This window comes from Heptranchias perlo, chromosome 17, assembly GCF_035084215.1.
Source record: "Heptranchias perlo isolate sHepPer1 chromosome 17, sHepPer1.hap1, whole genome shotgun sequence".
Taxonomy (NCBI): Eukaryota; Metazoa; Chordata; class Chondrichthyes; order Hexanchiformes; family Hexanchidae; genus Heptranchias; species Heptranchias perlo.
Genome location: NC_090341.1, coordinates 34,927,920 through 34,953,626, shown reverse-complemented (window position 1 = coordinate 34,953,626; position 25,707 = coordinate 34,927,920). Strand labels below are relative to the sequence as shown.

Genomic DNA, 25,707 nt, shown 5'->3' with positions numbered 1-25,707 from the left:
GTCTGTTAAGGAGTCTACACTTGAAATGCTGTAACCTGTCTTTTCTCTTTAAGTTGCTGATGGACCTGCTGCATATTTCCAGTATTTTCTGATTTTATTTCATGCTAGTTTATGGATTATGATTCCAAGCACAGTCCATAGTAGAAGCTTGGTGCAGTTGGTAGCACTCACCCGTCCGCAACAGAAGACTCTAGGTTCAAGCCCCACATCTGTGGCAAAACAAAAAGCCCCACATCTGTACTTGAGTGCATGATCTAGGCTATCACTCAGTGCAGTACTGTGGGAGTGCTGGATTTTCAGAGGTGCTGACTTTGGATGCATATTAAACTGAAGTCTTATTCATCTGTTTAGATATTAAATCGATAATGGAGAGACATCAGTGTTGGAATGCTGGAAAGGTAAAATCAAATAGGCTGAAGGGTCTTCTTTGTTTGAATTTACCTAACTTTTCTTTGCAGAATTTTTTCATCATTATCAGACTAGCTTTGTAAAAGAACATCCACTTAAAGATAATAGCTTAGAATTTTAATCATTGGTGCAATCATTAGATTCAGAAAACCTATTGACAGCAAGAAGTGGGAATGCCTTTTTTATATTTTGAAAAGGTTTGGTCTCAGTCCACACTCTTATAGTGGATGGGGACCCAATGTTCCTCTCCCCTTGCTTTAGTAGCTTCAAATGATTTGAACACATCCCACTTTGGAGAGGGTGAACCAGGCAGGGTTGACAACTATCTCGATCACTTCATATAATTGCTTTAGAACTCTTAAACCCCGATTTTAACCGAAGCTGCCCGGCAAGAATGGGGTGGGCTTGGATTGAATGCTCAATTTTAATGCTCCATTGAGCTGGGTGTAAATCGTGCTTCTGACCCGAACCTGACCTGCTCTTGCCAGGCGGGTTAGATTAAAATCGAGGCTTTATGTGATTGTTGTTATGCATTAAGTTACACAATTACAACATGTATTTATAGATCTCATGCTAAATTAACATCTAGTCCAAAATAACCCATAATTTCATTAAAAATTTCTTTCTCATACTTTGTCCTCAAATGGTATGAAGTACTTGGGTTTATAATTAATATAAAATTGAAAAGAATGTTATTTGTTATTTCATGAAGATGTAAATCTTATCTCTCTATGGTAAAGTATGTGAGGTCCCAAGCCAGTTATTTTCTTCTGATAATTCACTTTGCTTTTCATGCTAGTTATTTCAAAATTAGCAGATGCTATTTTGGGTATAAAACATTCATATTAGTCTACTTATAGTACAGTGCGACAAATCAAATGGTGTTTGAGGCTGGTTTTAACATTTTGTTTTTAAATTGTAAAACATGGATCTGGCCTCTGAAGGTTTATTTTAAACTAAGCTATTATCATTAAGTGAATAATTTTCGTGACTGTGTCCATTGCTTGTCTAGGATGACTTATACTGGCTGCAAAGGACAGGCTCTGCAGGGCGTTATATTTATCAAAAATGTAAATTAACCTGGACACCCCTATTATCAAGGCTTCACATAAGTGGTTAGAATAACCTCAAGAGAACGGCCTGGAGCACTTTTGACCTGCTACTGCTAACCTATGAAAAAAGAACAAAGTTAATACTGCCCAGAAAATACATTTCTTTCAGAATTCTCCCTTGGAAAGAAATATTCGCAGAAATGGAAATTCCTATTAAGGAGAGAAAATGGGATCATTTGGTGAATGGAAAGTTTAACCTTGAATTTCTACATTCTAATTCTATTTTAAAAAAATACCTGCACAGGAGGAACATTGTGCTGATACATTAAAGAAGTTTAGCCTCTAAAGTATAAATTTTCCAGTTGGCCTTAAATCTGGTGTGAATTGCACCCACCCATAGTGCACTGAACCCAGTGAATTTCCATGGTCATCCTAATTTTAATATTATAGGTAAAATGCAGGCATGGATAACACATGTGTTTGGGAGCTTATCCATTAATGGGCAGAAATGACATGCTCCTGCAGGATTTAAAGCCCCTCGGCAGCAAAACAGAGCAGGAATGTGACTTATGAAATTTTGGAAGCAGCAAAATTCTGGGGAAAAATATTTACTAAATGGCAGCAAGCCATTAAATGAAGATCTTTATCATGTCATTCTTTCCACTGAAAGATATACGTGAAGCTGCTCATAAGGGCATCGTTGTAACCTGTCTTCCTTTTTTCTTATATTTAGATATGTCATAAGAAGGCGAGCTGGGTGCCAGTATGTCCAGCCATAGCAGCACTTCTCAGCATACACTGCCACTCACTATTTATCTCACATGCACCAGCTCAGATACATCTATCTTGGGCAATTGAAGGGAAATCACTGAGTGAGATGCACAGGTGCAGATAGTGATGGCACAGGTAGCAGAATCTGCTGTCCAGAGGACCAGCTTGTGCTCTACCCTGGCTGCTGAGCCTGGGCTCTGGATCTCAGAGGACTTGTTTTGAAAAGGATATTTCCTTGGACCAGTCAGTATTTCTCACACAAATGCTCAGAGGCCTGAGTGGATGGAACAGGCTATCTCTTCCAGCTTTGACAGAATTGGGAATCAGTTAAAGAAAATCATGAGGCAAAGCTTCACTGATCCCATTGGTGCCTTAGGTCTGCTGAGGTACTGACCAATGGCCAATGTTGAGGCACTGTTCAGTAGTAGGGGCATGTCTGGAATGGGCACAGATGAAAACAGTGGAACAGCTGCTTGGGAAAGCAAACATTGACTTTGATAATTTGGTGCTGGTGGCTGCAGATCAGCTGAACATTGACAAAGTGGAATCTTTCCCCCTTTTGTAGTGGTATTGTGCAATGAAGCATGAATGGCATTGTGTGTACACACTATAACTCCTGGAATTTTGGGTAAACTGCCACTCTATGAAAATACACAGCCTTGTCATGCCACTGTGAGTTGTCATTTGGGAAGGAGGTGAAATTGCTTGGTCGAGCATCAGTCACTTGCTTAGCACATCTATGTTATGCTTATGTTGTTGATGTCTACAATGGAAGGCTCAAATTATCTCAAAGCAGTCACCGCTAGTGCTGTGCCCATGTCACTTCTAAATTGCAGTCTCCACAGGCACTATTCCTCTGAAAAGTATGGAGGTATGTCTATCTCTACCTGTAGTTTCTGGTGTGGGGATACTGGTGGGTGGGTGCAGAGGGCTTCTGGTATGGCCTGACCTGCTGGCATCCCTCCATTGATCCTCCTCTTCTTCCTTCAAAAACAAGAGATATAGAGGAATTCCCTTGGGAAAACCTATTGTGGCACTGTAGGAGCTGTTAAGGAGAAAAGGCAGAAGCACAACAACTGCCACAAAGCTCAACAGAAAAAAAAATCAAGAACAAAAGTTGAGAAATGGCCTGATAATTTAATAATCTTCTTACTGGACTATTCAATAATACTTCTGTGTACAACTTGACACCTCAACATAATTTGTAGTGCACTGAGGAATCTCAGTCCCCCAGAGTTGTTATATTACAAAATTCTGCCACCTAATTGAGTGAACATTGACTTGATTTTCTTTTTTAGTTTGTTCACAATGGACCAGGCGAGCAAGACTGCATTGCCCGTCTCTGGTTCTCCTGAGAAGGTTGGTGGGGACCCACCTTCTTGAAGTACCTTTGGTGATAGTGCTCCCATGATTGAAGCATTGAAAAAAAAAATCAACTAATTTCTGATTCCTTTGGAAGCAGAAGGATATAAACTTGACACCAAAACAAACAGGTGTTGAAAAGAATGACTGTGAACCTGAATGTTAGCCAGAGGATTAGCCTGATGGCCTGGATGACCTTTTTAATTCTTATTTCTATAATTCTATAGCAGTACAACAGCAGACCATGGGGGTGAAATTCGACTTGGGCGGAGATGCAAAACGCGCGGTATCGCATCTGCCACCAGTTATACGTCCCGTCCGATACTGATATCAAGGAAACCGAATATTGGCCGAGGTGTATAACTGGTGGCAGATGTGACACCTCCCAGTTTACATCCCCGCCCGAGTCGAATTTCACCCCCCATTTGTCTTATCATTCTGATGTTCCATTATAGAAATATAACTGAAGTGAATTAAAGGGCCGGATTTTGCTGTGAGCAATGAACAAATGGCGGCCATTCGTTCGACTTGCACTTGCCCATAAACTTTCTATGGGGTTTTGCGCCGCAAGTTACTACAAATTAGAAATCCAAACCGCACAGCGTCCTCTACGTGGCATCTGGGACTTGTGTGAACAGGGCTAGCAGCCCTTAACCTATTGGATTGAAGCATTGTTAATAACAGCGCAGTCTGAACCAGGAAGTGTGAGTTAGAAGAGTGAATTCAATGTCAAATCAGGCACAGAAGGAGAATTAAAGAGAGGGAACTAAAGATTGGATTAAGAGAGAGGGAGATGAAAGAGACAGAAAGAAAAAGTAAAAAAAATATTTAATGCAATGCGAAAGGATTAATTAACAATCTTGTTGTCCAGGGTCCCTTAGGGAAGAGCGACCATAACATGATAGAATTCCTCATTAAGATGGAGAGTGAAGTAGTTGAATCTGAAACTAGGGGCCCGATTTTACCAGGCCTGCGGGTTCCAAGCGGGTGGTCCTCCGAGGGCGTGGAAAACGCGGCCGGTTAATTGAGGGCGCCCCCCGCGCGATCGCGGGATAATTGATCTAGTTGAGCCGTGGTTCCGGGTTCACCGCAGGCCAGCGCGATGTTGGAGCCGTACTTAAAGGGGCAGTCCCACAGAGCCCCCCCCTGCATCCAGCACCAGGAAGCGGACCATGGCGCAACCCAGGGGTAAGGCTGCGCCCCGCTTTTCCGACCACGCGCTGCAGCTCCTCCTGGACGGTGTGCGGAGGAGGAGGGACACCCTCTTCCCGAGGGACGGACGGAAGTGCCCGGGCTCGGTAACCAGGAGGGCATGGGCAGAGGTGACGGCGGAGGTGAGCAGCAGCTCGAACACAAGCAGGTCTTGGGAGCAGTGCCGCAAGCGCTTCAACGACCTCACGAGGTCCGGCAAGGTGAGTACACGAACGCCCCCCCCCCCCCCACCAGAACCCGTCTCGACCATCACGTCAAACACCCCACAACCCTTTCCGCACAGCCACCACAGCGCTCCCACAGCAATCCTCACAGCCACTCACTCACCATCCTCACCGTGCCTGCACTCACCCACCATCCCCGTCCCCACTGGAACACCACCACACGCCCCAACCCCAATGCAATGGGACGGGCATGTGGCACACGCATCCTCCCATCCATCCGCCCCACGCGCAACCCACCCACACCGATGCTTCAGGCGTCTCACTATGCAATCTGCACGTACTCACGCATCTGTGTTTTGCCTTCACAGGAGAAGAGATCCAAGAACGCGCGGGAAAGGGACCGCACTGGAGGGGGCCCGCCGCACGTGCTCGAGCTCACGGACGCCGAGGCGGAGGTGCTGGAGCTGAGCGGAACGCAACTGTGCCTGTCGGTGGGCGATGGCGAGTCTGGCGCTACAGCATCGGCCGGTAAGGGACAGCCGACACTCAACACTCATGATTGCGAATGACCTTAGCATCACCTGCCATCTGGCGCACCGCGACCTCAGTGCACATGCCTTATATTGTCCTCTGTTCCCTTGCAGGGCCGTCTGCAAGCGCTTCGTGCGAGGAGGGCGATTCCTCAGAGGACATGGCGGTCTCTGAGGGTGCATCGTCACATGTGAGCCAACCATCCACCAGCGCAGAGACACGCACCTCGGTGGGTCCCCCTTGCCAACTAGTTGGGGTTGCACTTGGTGAATCACCGTGCACGTGTGAGCATGAGCAGACCCTGGTGGCAGGGGCAGCCGCGGAGGGTCCGCGACGGAGGGAGCACTCATCTCCAGGCTCTGCTCAGCCGGACCCAGATGCTGAACCCAGGGGGCCACCAGTGAAAAGGAGAGTCGTCGAGGGGCACCAGCCAATTGCCGAGGTACTGGGAGAGGTGCCGCGCGCATTGTCGGCAATCGTGCAGGCGATGGAGGAGTCCAACTCCTGCATGCGGGCATTGGTGGCGCAGGCACAGGAGGGTACCGGCGACACAGTGTCGCGGGTAGGTGCGGGACTGTCTGTGGTGGAGGACAGGCTGGCCTCCCTCGAGCGTCACACACAGCTCCAGATCGAGTCCTTGCAGGCCCTGACAACGGCTGTACGGATCCAGGGTGAGCAACATTCCGCCGCCATCAACAGGCTGACGGATACGCTAGGGGTGGCGTTGCAAGGCCTCACACATGCAATCCAAACTGCCATCCAGCAGGGTGGAAGGGGTGATGTGGGCCGAGGCCACGAGAGGGATGATGGTGACCGGGGACATGGAAGCGGGGACACTTCTCAAGGTGCTCCCACGTCCCACCCGTTGCCCCCCTCTCAACCAGTACCCGCAATGGTGCCTCCTCTCCAGGTGGCCGAGTCTGCCCCTGCACAGGTGCAGGAGGAGCAGTCTGTGGAGGTGCCCTCACGGGCACCGAAACCCAGCGGCCGTCCGCCCAGAGCATTTACCCGGTCAGGGCAACAACACGAGCAACCTGCCACTACCTCTGCTGGAGCCACAGGGGTAGCACCACGTAGGGGTACCCGGAGAAAAACTCCAAAGGTGTTGTAAGCACAAAGGGTATGCACCAGGGTGTCTGTTAATTTGTACACTTTTTGTTTATCGTATTGAACCCTGTCGACATTAAACACTATCGTTCTCACCACTCCTGCCACCTCTCGTCCATTCTTCCGCGGACTGTGCAATAGGTGCGCTCCGTGCAGCCCATCAAGACGGCGAACACCTGCTACCGCCCATTGGGCACACTGCTGTGGGTGCAGGAGTACTGGCAACACTCTTCGGTAGAGGGGGCTGGTATGGGCCCTCGCATGTGCAGGTGAGGAGATGCGAGCGCCTCGCACTGTCTGACTCCAGGAGAACCGTTGACATATGAGTGCCTCCCTGGCCCGGCGACCATCCCGGTGAGTCGGGGTTTGCCGCATGGGTCATTCCTCATCCTCGCGCGCGTCCTCCTCCTCCTCCTCCTCCTCCTCCTCCACTTCCTCGTCCTCATCGCCGTCCTCAATGTGGGTGGCGGGTGTTGCTGGGGCCTCCTCCAGCGGCACCCCTCTCTGTTGTGCCATGTTGTGCAGGGCACAGCAGACAACTATGGTTCGTCCCACTCTGAATGGTGTGTATTGCAGCGCTCCCCCAGAACGATCAGGCCACATGAAGCGCATCTTGAGCAGCCCTATGGTCTGCCCAATTGTGGACCTGGTAGCAGTGTGGCTGTCATTGTACTGACGCTCCGGGCCGGTGATGGGGTTCCTTAGAGGCGTCATGAGCCACGTGTGTAGGGGAGGCCCCTTGTCGCCGATGAGCCAGCCGTTGCCCGCGTTGGGTGCGTGGAAGATGTGCGGGACCGTGGACTCCCTGAGGGTGAGGGCATCGTGGCAGCTGCTGGGGTATCTGGCGCACATGTGTACGAATCTCTGGCGGTGGTCACAAATGATCTGGGCGTTCATGGAGTGATGCCCCTTCCTGTTGCTGAACAGCCCTGGCTGATGCGGAGGTGCCCGTATTGCGATGTGGGTGCAGCCGATTACACCCTGCACCCGTGGGACGCCAGCCATGGCATGGAAGCCAACCGCCCTCTCCATCTGCCTGCGCTCTTCCATGGCGACGTTGATGTAGTGCGAGGCCCTGCGGAACGACCCATCGGTGACCTGCCTTATGCACTTGTGTGCAGACGACTGATGGACCCCGGTGATGTCCCCGGTGGCACCCTGGAAGGATCCGGATGCGAGGATGTTGAGGGCAGTGGTGCCTTTGACGGCGACAGGTAAGGGGATGCTGCCTGGTCCATCCGGGAGCAGCTCGTCGTTCAGGAGGCTGCAGATGTCGGCGACTACCTGGCGATTGACTCTGAGCCAACGTATGCACTGCTCCTCGGAGGGGTCCATGCCGCTGAGCCTCGGTCTGTACACCCTGTGTGGAGGGTAATGCCTCCTGCGATGCATCTCTCTCTGCGGTTGCCCTCCCTCCTGCTGTGCAGGTGGGCGTGCAACAGCACCGTGTTGGGGGGCTCCACGTCTCTGCGGCGGACGGCGTGGACCGCGAGGCTGCTGGGGCTGGTCATGCTGTCCGTCCTCCGAGGGTGTCCACGCACCACCCATCTGGCAGGTGTTGGTCTGAGGGGTTGTGCAGGGTAGGTGGGTGGTTCCTCGCACTGGGGCTGCGGTTTCCCGTCGGTCTGTCCTCTGGCTTAGCGGGGGGTGGTGGGGGGCAGGGGTTGCCCTATGTGACGCGGTGGCCTCCTGCATGGGTGAGGGCTCTCCCCCCCCCACCCCCGTGGAGTGCACCTTGGCAGCTGCCACAGGCTGCTGGCTGCAACATGTCTGGTTGGAGGGAGACTGTTTCCCCCAGTGTGTGAAACACTCTGCGTTGAAGGTAAAATCCCACACTTCCTGTTATGACAGCTGATTCAGCTCATTTAATGACCTCAACACTCAAGTGGAACCCCGCTGGCTTTAATTGCCTGCAGGATTCCCACCAGCGGGGGCCGCGCACGCAGCCCCGCACATCATCGGGGAACCCGGAAGTGTTCGGGATCGTGGCGCGATCCGGTCATGTGCCTGGATATCGGGATTTTCGGGGCCCCCCCGCTGGAAACCCACTGGAAACCCGACGGTAAAATCGAGCCCTAGGGTCCTGAATCTAAATAAAGGAAATTACGAAAGTATGAGGTGCAAGTTGGCTATGATAGATTGGGGAACTTTACTAAAAGGGATTTTTAGTAAAGTTCCCCAAACTGCTCCAAAACCTGAGGATTGGGAGCAGTTCAGAATTCAGCAAAGGAGGACAAAGAGATTGGTTAAGAGGGGAAAAATAGAGTATGAGAGTAAACTAACAGGGAACATAAAAACTGACTGTAAAAGCTTCTATAAATATGTCAAGAGAAAAAGATTAGTGAAAACAAATGTAGGTCCCTTACAGTCAGAAATGGGGGAAATTATAATGGGGAACAAAGAAATGGCAGAACAATTAAACACATACTTTGGTTCTGTCTTCACAAAGGAGGACAGAAATAACCTGCCAGTAATGTTAGGGAACCAAGGGTCCAGTGAGAGGGAGGAACTGAAGGAAACCAGTATTAGTAAAAAAATAGTGCTAGGGAAATTAATGGAGCTAAAGGCTGACAAATCCCCAGGGCCTGATAATCTACATCCCAGAGTACTAAAGGAAGTGGCCCTGGAAATAGTGGATGCATTGGTGATCATCTTCCAAAATTCTATAGACTCTGGAACAGTTCCTACAGATTGGAGGGTGGCAAATGTAACCCCACTATTTAAAAAAGGAGGGAGAGAAAAAACAAGGAATTACAGACAAGTTAGCCTAACATCAGTAGTGGGGAAAATGCTAGAGTCTATTATAAAAGATGTGATAACCGAACACTTGGAGGGCATTAACGGGATTGGACAAAGTCAGCATGGGTTTATGAAAGGGAAATCTTGCTTAACAAATCTACTGGAGTTTTTTGAGGATGTAACCAGTAGAATAGATAGGGGAGAACCAGTGGATATGGTGTATTTGGATTTTCAGAAGGCTTTTGATAAGGTCCCACACAAGAGGTTAGTGTGCAAAATTAAAGCACATGGGATTGGGGGGAATATACTGGCATTGATTGAGAATTGGTTGAAAGACAGGATGCAGAGAGTAGGAATAAACGGGTCTTTTACCGGGTGGCAGGCAGTGACTAGTGGAGTACTGTGGGGATCAGTGCTTGGGCCCCAGCTATTCACAATATATATCAATGATTTGGATGAGGGAACTAAATGTAACATTTCCAAGTTTGCAGACGACACAAAGCTGGGGTGGAATGTGAGCTGTGAGGAGGATGCAAAGAGGCTCCAATGTGATTTAGACAAGTTGGGTGAATGGGCAAGAACATGGCAGATGCAGTATAACGTGGATAAATGTGAGGTTATCCACTTTGGTTGGAAAAACAGAAAGGCAGATTATTATCTGAATTTTGATAAATTGGGAAAAGGGGAGGTGCAACGAGACCTGGGTGTCCTTGTACACCAGTCGCTGAAAGTGAGCATTCAGGTGCAGCAATCAGTTAGGAAGGCAAATGGTATGTTGGCCTTCATTGCAAGAGGATTTAAGTACAGGAGCGGGGATGTCTTACTGCAGTTATACAGGGCCTTGGTGAGACCACATCTGGAGTATTGTGTGCAGTTTTGGTCTCCTTATCTGAGGAAGGATGTCCTTGCCATGGAGGGAGTGCAACGGAGGTTTACCAGACTGATTCCTGGGATGGCAGGACTGACGTATGAGGAGAGATTGGGTCGACTAGGCCTATATTCACGAGAGTTTAGAAGAATGAGAGGTGATCTCATCGAAACATATAAAATTCTAACAGGACTAGATGCAGGGAGGATGTTCCCGATGGATGGGGAGTCCAGAACCAGGGGTCACGGTCTCAGGATACAGGGTATGCCATTTAGAACCGAGATAAGGAGAAATTTCTTCACTCAGAGGGTGGTGAACCTGTGGAATTCTCTACCACAGAAGGCAGTGGAGGCCAAGTCATTAGATGTATACAAGAAGGAGATAGATATATTTCTTAATGCTAAAGGGATCAAGGGATATGGGGAAAAAGCAGGAACATGGTACTGAGTTAGACGATCAGCCATGATCATATCGAATGGCGGAGCAGGCCCGAAGGGCCGAATGGCCTACTCTTGCTCCTATTTTCTATGTTTCTATGTTTAAACCTGCAATGATAATTAAAAGCTGAAGTAATGAGACTCTGCACTTATAAAAGTTAATTTTCAGTGCCAGAGAGGTTGTTTGGCAGGAATTAATAGACTTACCACGCCGTTAAATTGGTACTTGAACTGGAATGGACAAGCCCTAATTTTTTGTGGTGAGTTTAGTCCGTACCTATGACGTCAGTTTGGGAACTTCATGCTGTTCAATATATTTGAACGGTGAGCCAGACGGTGAGATGCTGTTTTCGCACAGCTCTCGCATCTCGGATAGCAATTTCCGCATTTTCACGCTTATCTACGCATGTGCGCTCGGCGGTTTGCGCATTAATAACGGTGAGCACTGTTAGCCTCACCATTATTTTCACAGCAAAGTATGACCCATTATTCTCTGTTTACTACAGCAAATGTTAATTGTTTTGGAGGTTATATCGTAGCTGCTTAAATCTTTCATTAATTAATAATTAGTTAAAATAAGAGACAAGATTTTGACATTTTCTATGAAATATATTCTATTAATGATTAATTCTCATTTCCGTGAAAATCCTATACCCATTGTGCAATACTCTCTGCATGTAGAAAAATCATTCAGAGAATTGCTTTTTCATTGGCAGCAAACCTGAATTACAACGTTATCAGAGCAACAAGCTGTAAACCTACTAAACTCTTCCTGCACTGAGAACAATTTTGATTTCTGTGAAGTCCTGTATAGACATTTTGTTCTGAGTTAGTCATGGAGGATTAAAATCTGTTTAGCGCTTTATCTGTTATATAACATTTCTTTTTGTAAATTATTATTACAGAAAAGAGGCTTAATGCAATCATGAGAAGGTATCTGTCTGTGAGGAGGCTTCCCGCACCTCTGCTTGCTTTGTCATTACACTGTGCCTTGCACCCACCTCAATCATTGTTGTAATAAAACAACATGTCTGATATACATGTCTCACTAATTATTGAACAATTTTACTATTACATAAACTGTAGTTCAAAATTTTCCTCCAGACTTCTGTAGGTGAATACTGCACTGGATATAAATGTCACAAGAACATAAGAAAGCACAGAAGGGGAAAAGATTATTCAGCCCATTAAACACACTCTTCCACAGAATATGTTCAATTTACCCCGACATGGGCTCTATCCCACCTACACTTCATTTACACTGCAAGTTTAGTGTCGGTGTGGAGATTGTGGCTTCACACCAGTACTAAACTGGCAGTGAAGCAGAGATTCCTGGAGGAGTTAGTCATAGCTCTTTGGCTCTTTGTGACCACATGGACTTTAAATCTAGTGTGGCGTTACACCTGATTTACAAAGTTATCAAGTGTCGATTGGATGCTGGATACTTCGTAGGCCCATTTATCCTTGATTTAAACATTTGAAGAGCAGTGATTCTCCCCTCTAGACTTTCTAAACATGTAAATTTATAACTGTTGTGAGAGAGTTCTGTGCATGAAAATATCCAGGCACATAAAGAGCTCTCTCTTGGACAGGATGGTTAAAGTGCCAGCCAGGCAGCAGCTAGGCAATATAAAAGTGGTTCATACTGGTAGCTGCAAAATAAGTGCATCCATGTTCGCTTGAGCGAAAATTCAAATTCTACTAATCCTCAAAAATGATCAAACAAAACTCCAGAATATTCATGCACCCTCCCATGTCCACTACTCAATCTTGGCCTTTTGTCCACTGGACAGCATTCACCTGCCCACAGCACAGGAACTATTCTGTCCTTTGGAGTATTTACTATCTCAGTCTGTACCTATTTCTATAAGCTCCAATCTGATTTCTAACCAAACCCAGCAGACATCTTCTAGAATTGGCTTGGTAGATCAACATGGCTGCAACAGTGGCTTTACTCATCTTATGATGTGGAGATGCCGGTGATGGACTGGGGTTGACAATTGTAAACAATTTTACAACACCAAGTTATAGTCCAGCAATTTTATTTTAAATTCACAAGCTTTCGGAGGCTTCCCCCTTCGTCAGGTGAATCGTTCACCTGACGAAGGGGGAAGCCTCCGAAAGCTTGTGAATTTAAAATAAAATTGCTGGACTATAACTTGGTGTTGTAAAATTGTTTACAATTACTCATCTTAGCTATTTGAAAAATTAAAATTGTAGTTTGATCTGTTCAGTAGGAAATATGAACTTTCATCTGCAGGAGAAAAATTGGTGCTAAGGCATGGGTTTACCTGACAAAGCATAGTTTTACATGCACATGCACACACACACATGCACACACAAACACAGGCATGCATGCACACACATACACACACACTTGCACACATATATACATATGCACACATGCACACACACATGCACAAGCATGCACTTCAAAATGTATAGAACAAATTGTTTGGTTTTTGGTGCAAAACAATAGCACATGCTTACTAAAGCAGGTAACAATGAGAATATTTGTAAGAAAGAAAATGACTTTTACAAAATGCATTCTAAAAAATATCACTATAGTTACAATTTTCTATGAAGATGTACAGCCATGGCCAGCCTGACAGCCTGTACTATTTTGGATCCTCAGACATAGCCGTAACATTTATTTTTAAGGGGATAAACATCATAATTGGGTAAGTGAAGTGCTCTAGCAGGAGTAAAATACAATAGGTTGGAATGGTAAAGGCAATGATTTTATTAATAATTTGACAGAAATCGAGAATGATTTTAAAAGGATAAATAAATGTGCATTAAATTAAATCATGTTAAATTACTGATGCACTCTGTAGTGCTCCTTATATTTAAAATTCTTAACAATGAAGGAAAATCTCAATCTGTTGTCTGGCTTATAACATAATTATTGGTAACTTGATCGTCACTTTTGCAGAAAAAACATGCTGTTTGTTCCGAATTATAAATTACTTTTATTAATTAACAGCCATTCTCATGGATTTTCTGAGTCAATGCAACAATGAATAGAACTCTTCAGTAGAATGTTTCAGTAAAACAAACACACATTGTAGGGCTTTGCATAGTAGGGGAAATTTTGTGTAATGACATAAAGAAGCAGTGTGGACTTTATAAATGAAGTTATCCAGATTTACAAAGTTGAAAAATGTGGATCTCTTCCACTGTTTCCAATAGTGTTCCACTAGGACAAGGCCCATAGATTTTCCCAGGAGTGTGAAACAATTCACAAAGCATGCTCGTTACTCATATGGACAGCACATTAATAATATCAGGCCTAGAGATCTCTGGTTATCTAGGCTAGGGCAAAACGAGAGGGATGAGGAACTGACTCTCTGGATTTAAAATCACATTCTTTTATTCCAAAGGAATAAATAATTTGATCACAGTACTTTTGAAGATTAATCATGGAAGAAGACTTTTACACTTTGAAACAGATAAATTGGAATTTGCTTGGCTTTGCGAATGCGCATAATTTAGAATTAAGACATACATTGATAATCTTTTTATTAAACATTTTAAATATACATATGCCATATCTGTCAAACCAGAAATAAGCACATACAAAGGGGAATTTAAATGAGCTCTTTTTTTCAACTTTCAAAACTAGGTGCACACTGAAGCCTCGAATTAACAGTATGCGTATAAGGTTATTGTTGAATCCAGCATGTTTTGGGAAAATCATTTATCTACATAGGGAAACTGTAACAATATTAACGAGAATAAGGTCAGTGAACTGAATTTGCTTTCAGTGGCGAACAGATGATTAGGGGGACATCATCCAGACCTTTAAAATGTTGAGAGAAAGAAAGAAGAAAGAAAGACTTGCATTTATAGTCCCAAAGTGCTTTACAGCCAATTAAGTATTTTTTGAAGTGTGGTCACTGTTGTAATGTAAGAAATGATGTACATTTGAATTAGACAGTGAGCATAGAACTATAGAACATAGAACACAGGCTCAAAGGGAACATGTTTCATGTGAGACTGGAGATGAGAAGAGACTCTTTTGTACACATTTTATAACAACAACTCGCATTTATATATCGCCTTTGACATAGTAAAATGTCCGAAGGTGCTTCACAGGAGCCTTAACAAACAAAATTTGACATTGAGCCACATAAGGAGATAATAGGACAGGTAACCAAATGTTTGATCAAAGCAGTAGGTTTTAAGGAGCATCTTAAAGGAGGAGAGAGAGGTAAAGAGGCTGAGAGATTTAGGAAGGGAATTTCAGACCTCAGGACCGAGGCAGGTGAAGGCACGGCTGTCAATAGTGGAGCGATTAAAATCAGGGGTGCGCAAAAGGCAATAATTGGAGGAACGTAGAGATCTCGGAGGGTAGTAGGGCTGGAGGAGGTTACAGAGATAGGGAGGGGTGAGGGCATGGAGGGATTTGAAAACAAGGATGAGAATTTTAAAATCGTGGCGTTCGCGGACCGGGAGCCAATGTAGGTCAGCAACTTCAGGGGTGATGGGTGAACGGGTTAGGATATGGGCAGCAAAGTTCTTGATGAGCTCAAGTTTATGGAGGGTAGAAGATGGGAAGCCGCCCAGGAGAGCATTGGAATAGTCTAGTCTAGAGGTAACAAAGGCATGGATGAAGGTTTCAGCAGCAGGTGAGCTGAGGCGGGGCAAAAAACTTTATTGCCCAATTCAATTCTATTAGGCAAAAAGCACAAAAACACAGAAGTAAGTATTGAATTATAAAACAATGGGGTACATTTTCTCTGTTGATTTTTTAAAGCAAATATTAGTGATCTCTGACTCACATTCACTTTTTTTTTGCTAACAATAGCAAACAGAGGAAAAGTGGGACATCTGCCACACCCATACAACAGGCTTTACAGTACAGTCTGAGCAACTGTACACATGAGGTCTTGTTAAATTATGGATAAAGGTGTAAAATCGCTGCCAAAATTTGAAGAGGGTTTTAAAAATCCCATTATAATTCAAATGGGACAACCGCCCAGGGGACACCACAAAAGAATGTTATATTTCATTAAAATCATTAAAATCTTTCTTTGGTTCCCATTGAAAGCAGTGTGCTATGGCTTAATTAAAAAAATCTTCTGTGTCTACCTTCATTAAAATCATCTGATAAAATATTTGGCTCTGCATAACTCATTTATTTAATTATGACAGCCACTTGAGGCATTATTTTATGCTAGGTAACCTTTTATACTTGAACTTTTAATGATCATATATAAATGGTTAATAAAATCTCTACAAACTAGTTTGTATCAGCAATAAATTCCTTGCATGAGCCATATCAAATTTACTTGGCCTGTTCTATATTCCCATATTTAATAACTTGATTGCATTGTGCAGATTTGATAGATTTTTCAGTCAATCCTTTAATTTTTGCTAGAATTCTTGGAATATTTTGACATCTCATCAATCATGTTTCATTTTGATGCTACTCAAGGGTTCGAGTGCGACATTCTAATGGAAAAATGTGAGGATTACACCAAGGTTTGAATATTGGAAACAACTATTACAAGAAGCAAGAGACACGCAAGAGAAGACATACAACGAAAGAGAAAGAAAAAAGATGGATCTAGTATTAGATTTGTCTCAGCAACCAAAAGTAAATTTGGCCCACCAGCCTGGTTTATCTTAGGAGCTCACACATACTATTTTTATTCTGAAATATTCTTTTTGGCTTACAAGTGTAAGGAGTTGATTTAGAAATTGCATTCAAAAAGCCAGCAATGCAGACAAATAAGAATAAAAGAAAGAGTATGTCAAATAGTAGCTCACTGGCACCATTCCACAATTCTGACCTTGATACATTTTTGGGACATGATGCGTAGAATACAAAGAGCTTCATTTAAAGGTTTCATCTTTGCACCAATACTTGCCCAAAATGAATCAGAAATCTGCTGTATTAAGACAGCTTACATCAGTGAAATGCATAAATGTCATTACAACTGGGTCCTAATTAGGTCATACAGTTATGATTCAAAATATGATTTACCATCTTCAAAATTCTATAGATCTTCAGTGTAAATGGCAGATTGATAACATGACAAGGAGGATCTCAGAGACGAATACATGGTCTGTAGAGCAACACTATACAAGTTCTGAAGTGACTACAAAGCTCTCAGATACAGTCATGCCTTATGATCATCAAGGGCTGACAATATTCATGCGGGCAACCTAGAAATAATGCCGAGCCAATGAATGCTGCTAGGTTTTAGATTGGTGTTCTGACTTTTTCCTAGTCAACAGCAGAACCAAACTTCTCTGTTTGTATTAAAAGTGTATTGCACGTGTGAATGCATACACTCAGGCAGAAGGAGTCTGCTTCACCTATTGGTCTGCTGTGGAAAGTTCTAACAATACATAAATAGGTGGCTAAGTAAATCACCTACAACAGCCACATTAAGGCAGGGAACTCAAAATAATAAACTCACAACAGAATACAGTTGACAGGAAAATTTCAATTTTAGTCTTAAAATAATGAAATTAAATCACTTTGATAGTTCGGCATCTTAAAGAACCAGGGGCTACTCTTCGTTTGTAGGTATGTACAATGGCACAAAACATTATGCATTGGGAATGCATATCAGGAATTCAGGTAATTGCCCACATCACAGCCCCATGACTGCCATCCATTCATTTTAATGGATGGAAAATTGTGGGAAGCCATAAACTGGTCATGCACCTAAATACCAATTCAGGGTAAGAAATTTCTAAAGATCAAAATCTATCCTCATGTGCTCTAGCGCTGAGTCACATAGGTTTCATATTTGATCTTTGGTCTATGTCGGGTTAGTCAGTCTTTGTTGGGACAACATTACTAGTTTCCATAATTATCTCAGGGGGTGGAGAAAAAAAATCAACAAATCCCAGTTACTATCCAGTAACTCCTGTGAGTGTTAGGGGTGGACATCTGTGGATGCTGGGGCAAGGACAGGAATGGGTTCCACTGTGGTAACAGTCTCAGTTTGACAGCCTGGTGAAATTCACTGTCCACACTCATCTTGGATGAGATTCTGAAAGGTTATCATCAACTGTGGAATCAAACCCCAGCAGGGGTTATTGACTGAGAGAAAAATTGCGGGAAGAAAACCAGAGCTGATGTTATTGACTGAGAGAGAAAGATTGAGGGAAGAAAACCAGAGAACAAAATGGAAAATATAAACAACATTTAATTTCTTGAGTAATGTTTGTTTAACGATAGCAATGACAAAGAGTTCCCCTGATAGCTTACAGTGTCAATGCACTGCTTAATATGATACAGTAAGTGTCAAAATTAATTTATGATGTCCTTTTAGATTTTTATAGAATACCAGGAGGTGAAAGTGAATGAAAAATCATGCATACTAGCACTTGTGGTTTCCCTATATCTGCAGTCATTGGGTCAGGCAACCTGTCGGTAGCGTGCATTCATATAATCTGCCCACTTGATGGGTCGGTTGGTAAGTGCACTCCCCAGTGTGGAACGAAGCCATACAAACTAGGAAGCTCCCAAGTTTTATCCCTGCTCTATGTTGTTTTAGTCAATCTAAGGGATGCTACAATTGGTCTTAATAATCCTGCTTTAGAAAAGGTGGAAAAATCAGTTGGGTTTTCCTGCTCCCTAACAGGAGACCACCATCGGAAAGTGTGTGTATGGATGCATGTTTGCGTGAAGATTGGATAAGGACAGGCCCCGTGTCGACTGTGATGCTATCTGCAGTCGAATAGCACGCTGACATTCACTGTCTAGGCCTACACATTTTTATTAGGGATGAATTGGGAAAGCTGCTGTGACTCATGGAACCCTACCTCAGCATGAGTTGTTACCTTTGGGAGAGGAGGAGAGAAAATTAGTTAAAAATATGTAATGGTGGAAAGAGAAATACATGGAAACTTAATATGAACCCTCTGCAAATAGAAGAACTTTTGTTTTCTTTTCATTATTATCTTTTCCCAACCAGATATGTTGACTTTAAATTTCCACTCCTCCTCTGTTCTTGGATGTGATGCAAAATATATTAATCCAAAAAGAGCTGAGTTTGTTATTTTACAAACTGTGGCTCAGATTTTCCTCCTCAGCTCTTGAGCATAAGCACTTCACCTGCCGGAAACACCTATCGCAAAATAGGAAAATAAACTTCCTATGATTTTCTATCCATTAAAATTAATGGATGTAACATCAGAGCAGCAGGTGCCCAAATTTGTGCTATGCACTCCCAGTGGGCAAAGTTCTTAAGCCCGGACCCTACTAAAGATATCTGGACTAATGCTTTTTTGCAGGTATCTGCAACCTCCAGTTGTAGTTTTTCACAAATATTCTGAATGAACGTAACTGCTTAAATAATCTATTTGATGCCTTCAGCAATAATGTTGTAGGATGGCAGCATAAAGGATGGATTTGAAGTGTCTTTTCGAGGCATTTCTGAGAGTACTGTGGCCCCTTTTACGCAGATGATGTGTAGTTGCCGCATTCATATCTTGAAAAATGGTCTAATGAGTGACATATGGTCATAGATACCCTCAAGTACAGTATTATGCTTTTTCATGGTTCAAAAGGGAACCTCAGTGGTATTTACTGGAGGATACAAGGGCCACCTGTTAAAATGTTGATTTTTATCAACACCTGGGAATCTTGGTTTGTGCCAACTTGAGTCTAGATACAGACTTTGGGACTACGCTGAAAAGGGAAGAACTCCACTTTGATCTTTCTTTCTCCTCAGCAAAAGTTCCAATGGGAGTTAAGCCTGCAGCATATAGGACATGTTCAAGAAGTTTCCCTTCATTGTCCAGAACTCTTTGATATGTAATAGAAAGGCTTCCTCCAATCCGCGTGTGACATCTGGGACTAATGTATGAGGTAGATTTGCGGCAAAAAGGGGAAGTGGTGGCAGGGAAAGAGGGCTTCAGCCTACACTAATCCGACACAGTGCTTTACAGTGGGCACATCAGAGTCAGCTGAGAAGATTTTCCTCTTTAGCGCTCTGGCATAAAACTTTGCATGGATGGTGCGTAGATAGGATAATCAGATGGAAAGGATCACAAGCCTGATTTTCTATCTATTTAATTATTTGGAAAATCGGGTGGGCTGCCTTGTGGGTGTGCAATCCTCTCTGACCACTCCATCCATGTGATGCTTTATGCCTAAACACTAAAGAGAAAAATCTGGCTAGCAATTTTTGAAGAGCTACTACTCACAATTAAAGGTGAGCCACACAAATTTACAATTTCAACTTTTCCTGACAGTATTTAAATATGACAACAAAGAGGGAGAGGAGCAGTATTGCTTCTTTTGAGGATGCAGCTCTGGAGGTGATGTTCCAGAAGGTGTTGCAAATGAGTGCTGCCTTCTTTGGAGTTGAGGGGCATCCTAAAATCAGCAGGCTGTTTGAAAATACCTGCGCGGAGGTGGCAGAGCATGTCAATACAGTCTCTCACAGGTTGTGGGAGCAGATGCAGATGAAATGTTCTGGATTCGTGAAGATTGCCAAGGTAAGAGTGCCTACACTTAGCCTACTTGCAGTGTTTTCCATTATGATGAATGTCAACAAGAGTTCACTCTCACCTTGGTGTCGCTTCACTGAGACAGGATAGAAAGCATTTGGACAAGCTTTCAGCTAATTGACACTTGCGTGTCCTTGTTGCTGCAGGGCACCCTTTGTGGCTGGCACAGAAATATGTTTCTAATGTCATACATAAATCTTGAAAGTTAGGAGCACCAAGCAGGCTTCCAACAGCAGCTACTTGCAAGCTGTCCACTCAGGGACTTGTAGGCTGGGAGGATGTGTGACAGTGGCCGGAATGCAGAAATTTTTGATGTGAGTTCCATTGGGTGCCAGGACTGCATATTACAGGCAGGAACAAATGCAGCCAAGAAAGGAACCTGCAACCATTCAGCATTTACTCGCTTTGAATGGAGTGCACTCCAAATTCTCGGGCAGGAGACCATGAGGGAATGGGGAGGGCAGAGGCCTCCCACAAGCTCATGGCTAGTGTCATTCTTTACTATTCTTTCTCCCCTATTGACTCACTTATAGTTTGAAGAGATAGATAGTTCCATTGCTGCGTTCCTCGTAAAGGGTAAACAATGAAGGTTGATCTTTAGACATGTCTAGGTAGGTATTTCTTGGGCTGTAGTTCTGGGTGGCTGGGTAAGGGCAAGATGGCGTCAAGTGTTTACTCAATTTGCTCTCGTGCCTCCTCAGATCTTCCTCTTCCTCCTCCAAAATCAGCAAATATAGAGATATATTGAATGGGTTGCCTATCTTGAAAATTGTGGTTGTGGCAACTTAAATTACAGCTACCAATAAGCCAAAGATTATAAAGAGCTGCTAAAAATACCAAAGCTTGGCCACAACTGAAGCCAACAACAAATGCAATGAAAATAATGCAAAAAACTGAACATACAACAGTTAATGCAGCACAAAGTTCTACAATTATTAATAGGACTCCCCTTTTAGTATGTCCAAAATGGCTGTACGGATCTTCAAAAGAACACCCATTTTAAATGCGCTTTGAATGACTTCAGCTAATTTCCTGGCGACGAACATGCAAAATTGCTGCAACAGGTACTTGCAATAAACTTGCATAATTTTCAACGTCTTACTGAGGGAATTGCATTGAAAGTACAATTGCCCTCTACTCTTAAATCTTGGTCTGATTGCAGATTGATTCTTTGTGCACTTTGGAGGAGAAAACAGACCTAAGGCCTGGTCACCTGGTAACACGTTCTTCGCTTGCCTGATTGGTACTGGCGCTACAGATTGCATAATGGTTCTCATGTTTACTGCAGGCCATGATCACCAAAACTAGATTCCACTGTAACTTGCTTTGGCAGGAGGCATCTGCTAGTTGTTTGAAATTTTGGGCCATCATATACAGGGAATACAATTAATTAATGCCTGTTGTGTTGGGATGCCTTATAAATTTGGATACAAAATCATAGCATTAGCAAACATTTTTGATACACGACAACCTGCTAATTTTTTGCCATCCTTTTTAAATTCACAATTTGAATGCCAGCATGGGAAAGTAAAATTCAATCTTGCCATCTTAATTGCAGGTTGAACATCAGCAGGTGTTGTAAATATTTGCATTCCTGATGGTGGCATGTTGATCATGTGTATATAATCATTCACAATAATAATGATATTTTAATAGAATTCTGTGGTATCGCTTTTCAGTTCTGTCTTTTCTCATCACAGAAACATAACTGATAACTTTGATATCAATGGTAACACGTGCCCTTAGCACCCACACAGGGGTGTGAATTTCTGTGGGGGTTCTCTTGCTTGTCCACCATAACTTCAGCGGACAGCTGCAGAAGCCCCAGAAAAATGGCATAAACAGTGGGTGCACCATTTTTCCGGTGTTTCTGCTGCCCTTCCACTGAAGCTACAGCAAAGGAGCTGGCGAACCCCTGCAGAAATTCACCCCCAAGGTATTTGCAGCATATAGAACATTTTCCCATCAGGATAGCTTGGGTTTGCATTTGTCTCAGCTTCCCTACTTTCCCACATGCTTGGCTTCCTCTGTATCAGGCCACTTGTGCACCTTCCCATTTTCTGCAGCTCCAACGGCAGCTCTAAAACATGTATTATGTATGCCTTTTCCATTAAAAGTCAAACCATATGAACTTAACATGAACCCCATCAATTGCTCAGTAAGTGTAACATCCATTTACCCATATGAACAATTTTAAAAGAGAGGCAGGAGTCTGGCAAATGAACGATGGAATGAAACAGTAACTCTAGATCTGAAGGCAGTGCATATGATAATGTTCATCCTTGTCATTTGTTTATGTGTCTTTGCTCTTGGCAAAGTTTGAGTAGATCAGCATTGCTTGCTTCCTGAAGGAGAAGCAGAACAGCAGATATAAAGGGCACGATTTTAACATTGAAAAATGGGTGGGTTGGGGGCAGGGGGTGCATTCAAAATCACAACCATTTCAGACCCACCCCCAACCCCTCTCTAACCCACCTCCAATCTGCCCATTTCCGGTTTTCATCGGGGCAGGACGAGGGGCGGGTGATCAATACACTCCCAGGAGGCGGGTTGGTCACTAAAACCTTTTAAGGAGGCTGCGGGCTTCAATCTTTGCAGATTTTGCAATTTCAACTCCTGGGGGCTGGGATTCCCGGGTCTTCTCCTTCACGCCTCATGAGAGGAGGCGAGAAGGCCCGAAATTGCAGGTAAGTGCCTTTCTGGCACAGCTTGTGGGCCCGGAGGAGCAGGAGTGTTTCCCCCAGGCCCAACAAGCCTACCTGCAATGATCCCCCAACTATCGCAGAACCCCCTCCGATCTCCGACTTCCCCTTCCAATTGATCACAGACCCCCGCGATTACCCCCGGAACCCCCCCTCCCCCGCAATGATCACGGACCCCCGCGATGACCCCCGATCCCGACACTCCCCTCCCCATGACTGATACCCACCCCGACCCCCATGCCCACTGGTACTCCCATGCCCACCCATGCCTCCATGTCCACCCATGCCCCCATGGCCCCCCCCACCCCAATACAATCAAAGACATACCTGAACACATCCTCTCCCTGGCTGCTCTCCCATCCTACTGAGACCAGCCTGTCAATCAGGCCGGTCAGTTGGACGACAAACCGACAATAAAAAAGAAAAAACGTCCTTACATCAAAATCGTAAGGACGTCCGGGAAACTCGTACTTCCGGGTTTCCCGTCCGCAATTTGACCCCCCCGCCCCCTTCCTGGCACAGAGTCAAAATCATGCCCAAAGTGTTCCACATAATTGACTTCTAGACATGTTTATAGCACAACACTGACAAATAAGTACAGAAACTCAATAGTCTTATGCCTACAAACCGAACATACACACCACAAATAACACACACAACCATTTGGAAGTATATAGTGCATCCCAGATGTGCAGAACTGTGTAAAACCCTCAATGTGTGCAGCTAGAAGTCACAGTAATCTGACCCAAGAAAGCATGCATTCTTTCCACAATTAAAAAAAATTAGAAAGTTTCTACCTTTGGAGTTCCATACAAGTATCTTAAGGAACAGTCAACCTGAATTAGGGAAGCTGCGCAATAGTGGTAAAACTATGCAGACAGGAAAAATATGAATAGTAATACTGCCACTGAGCCCCTAATACAAACTATTCAGTATTGGTGCATGAAGCTGTTTGAGCATTTATTTGGTGAGATCAATAATGTTGTGAGAGATGTTCACAGCACTGAGCTCAGAAACTTCAAAAAAATTTTGATGCTCAGGAATAGACCTCTCTGTGTTACACTGACATGCCTCTGGCTCCAATCCATCAACTTCCCTTGCTACCAATTTAGACTGAATCGAAGCAAACTTGGTGTTCTGTTCAACATGGAGCTTTTTACCTTATGTCTGATCTGTTACTGGAACCACATCCTGTCATCTCTGGTATACTGCCTGCTTACACCTTTACCTCTCCCATTACTGGTGAAACACTAATCTATGCCTTCGTCACTTCAAGGATTGATTGCTCAAAAGCTCTCCATTCAGCCTCTCTGCCTCTGCCTTTCACAAATGCCAGCTAATTAAGAACTCTGTGGCCCATGTCCTCTCCTGCACACCATCCTTTCCAAACTCCAATGTCTCCAAGTGCCCCAATGAATCAATTTCAAAATCCTCTGCAGTCTCGTTCCATGCTGTCTCTATAGCCTTCCCCACGATACATCCCAGCCTACATCCTCCACTCCATTGATTCCCGATTACTGGTCATTCCCCATTCCCTAAGCTCCACCATCAGAAATGAATCTTTCAGTCATTATGTCCTTATGCTCTGGAATTCTCTTTCAGATCCACTTCTCTTGCTATCCCTTCACTGCCTTCAAAAGCCTCCTGAGAAAAAACATCTTTTGGAACTGTGCTTTTGCATGACATTACCCCCTGTACTTTAGGCAATATAAACCTCATAACCATGCCCAGAAATATAGACCTGAGTCAATAGCAATATGATATGCTGGCCCCGAAATTTCATGGAGATTCTACCATTCACCTGCCATAACTCTGGTAGGAAACCTGTGGAACCTGCAGGGAAAAGGCATAAATACCATTCGCAACATTTCCCTGCAGGTTCCGTCAATCACTTACTGCAGTTATGATGGGAGAATCGTAGAACCCCAGAGGAATTTCAGGGCTTCTATATTTAATGCAGAATGCCATGACACTCCCTGACTAAATTCCTCCGTTTTTCTACCTTGCTTTCTTCTTGTAAAACACTCTGAGATGTTCTTTAACATGAGAGATGCTATATCAATGTAAATTGTTGCTGTAAATTTCACCGGTTTGGTTATGTCAAGAGTTTACCTGATTAGAGTGGCACAGAAAGTCAAAATTGTCTGGTGTGGCAATTCAGAAAACATATATAGTTTAGCTACTCATCTAAACCAGCAATTTTGCAGAAGCTGGGAATGCAGGCTGGTTCAGAGGTAATTGAAACCCAGGAGACACCTTAGAAATCGGCACACTGTCCTATTAAAGAATATAATGTATGATAAAATGTATTCATTTGTATGTAGCCACCTACATTTCTCCCCAACAGAGAATCTTCAATCTCTCAATACAATGTAGATTTTGGGCATGAGAATCTATTCCCATTTAGTTAATTGGGACATTAACTCAGTAAAATATTCCCCTGATTATGGGAAAAACACCATTAATACCTTCTGTTATATTATGAGAGAGGATCTGATTGTCAAGGCTTGTACAGATGCATGGAGTCTAATCAGATACACCAGGTTGAAATAGCCTCTGGATGACAATTACGGTAGATCCTTGTCACTTACTGGGATTTTTAAAAAATCATTCTTCCACCAAAAGAACTTGGACAAAGTGTTGCTTTTTAAATGTTGGGGTTTTAAAGCAAAGTGTATTCACAAACATTTAGGAAAAAACGCACCTAGACAAAAGGTGGTTAATATGCTAATGTGAATTGTTTTTCCTAAAGACTATAAACAATAAGCAATTCATTAGCTTATCTTGGCAATCAATAAACACCTCACAATCTCTGGTCCCTGATGGCTTTGAATGGAGATTGTTAAAAAACATAGAGAGAGACACAGGCAGTCA

At 44.0% G+C, this 25,707-nt stretch overlaps 1 protein-coding gene across 3 annotated transcripts in view; it reads right to left on the bottom strand.

Annotated features, from left to right (window-relative positions):
- The window catches only part of LOC137334417 (chemokine-like protein TAFA-1), a 340,643-nt gene that overhangs the window by 63,785 nt on the left and 251,151 nt on the right, over positions 1–25,707 (bottom strand). The window lies entirely within an intron of this gene.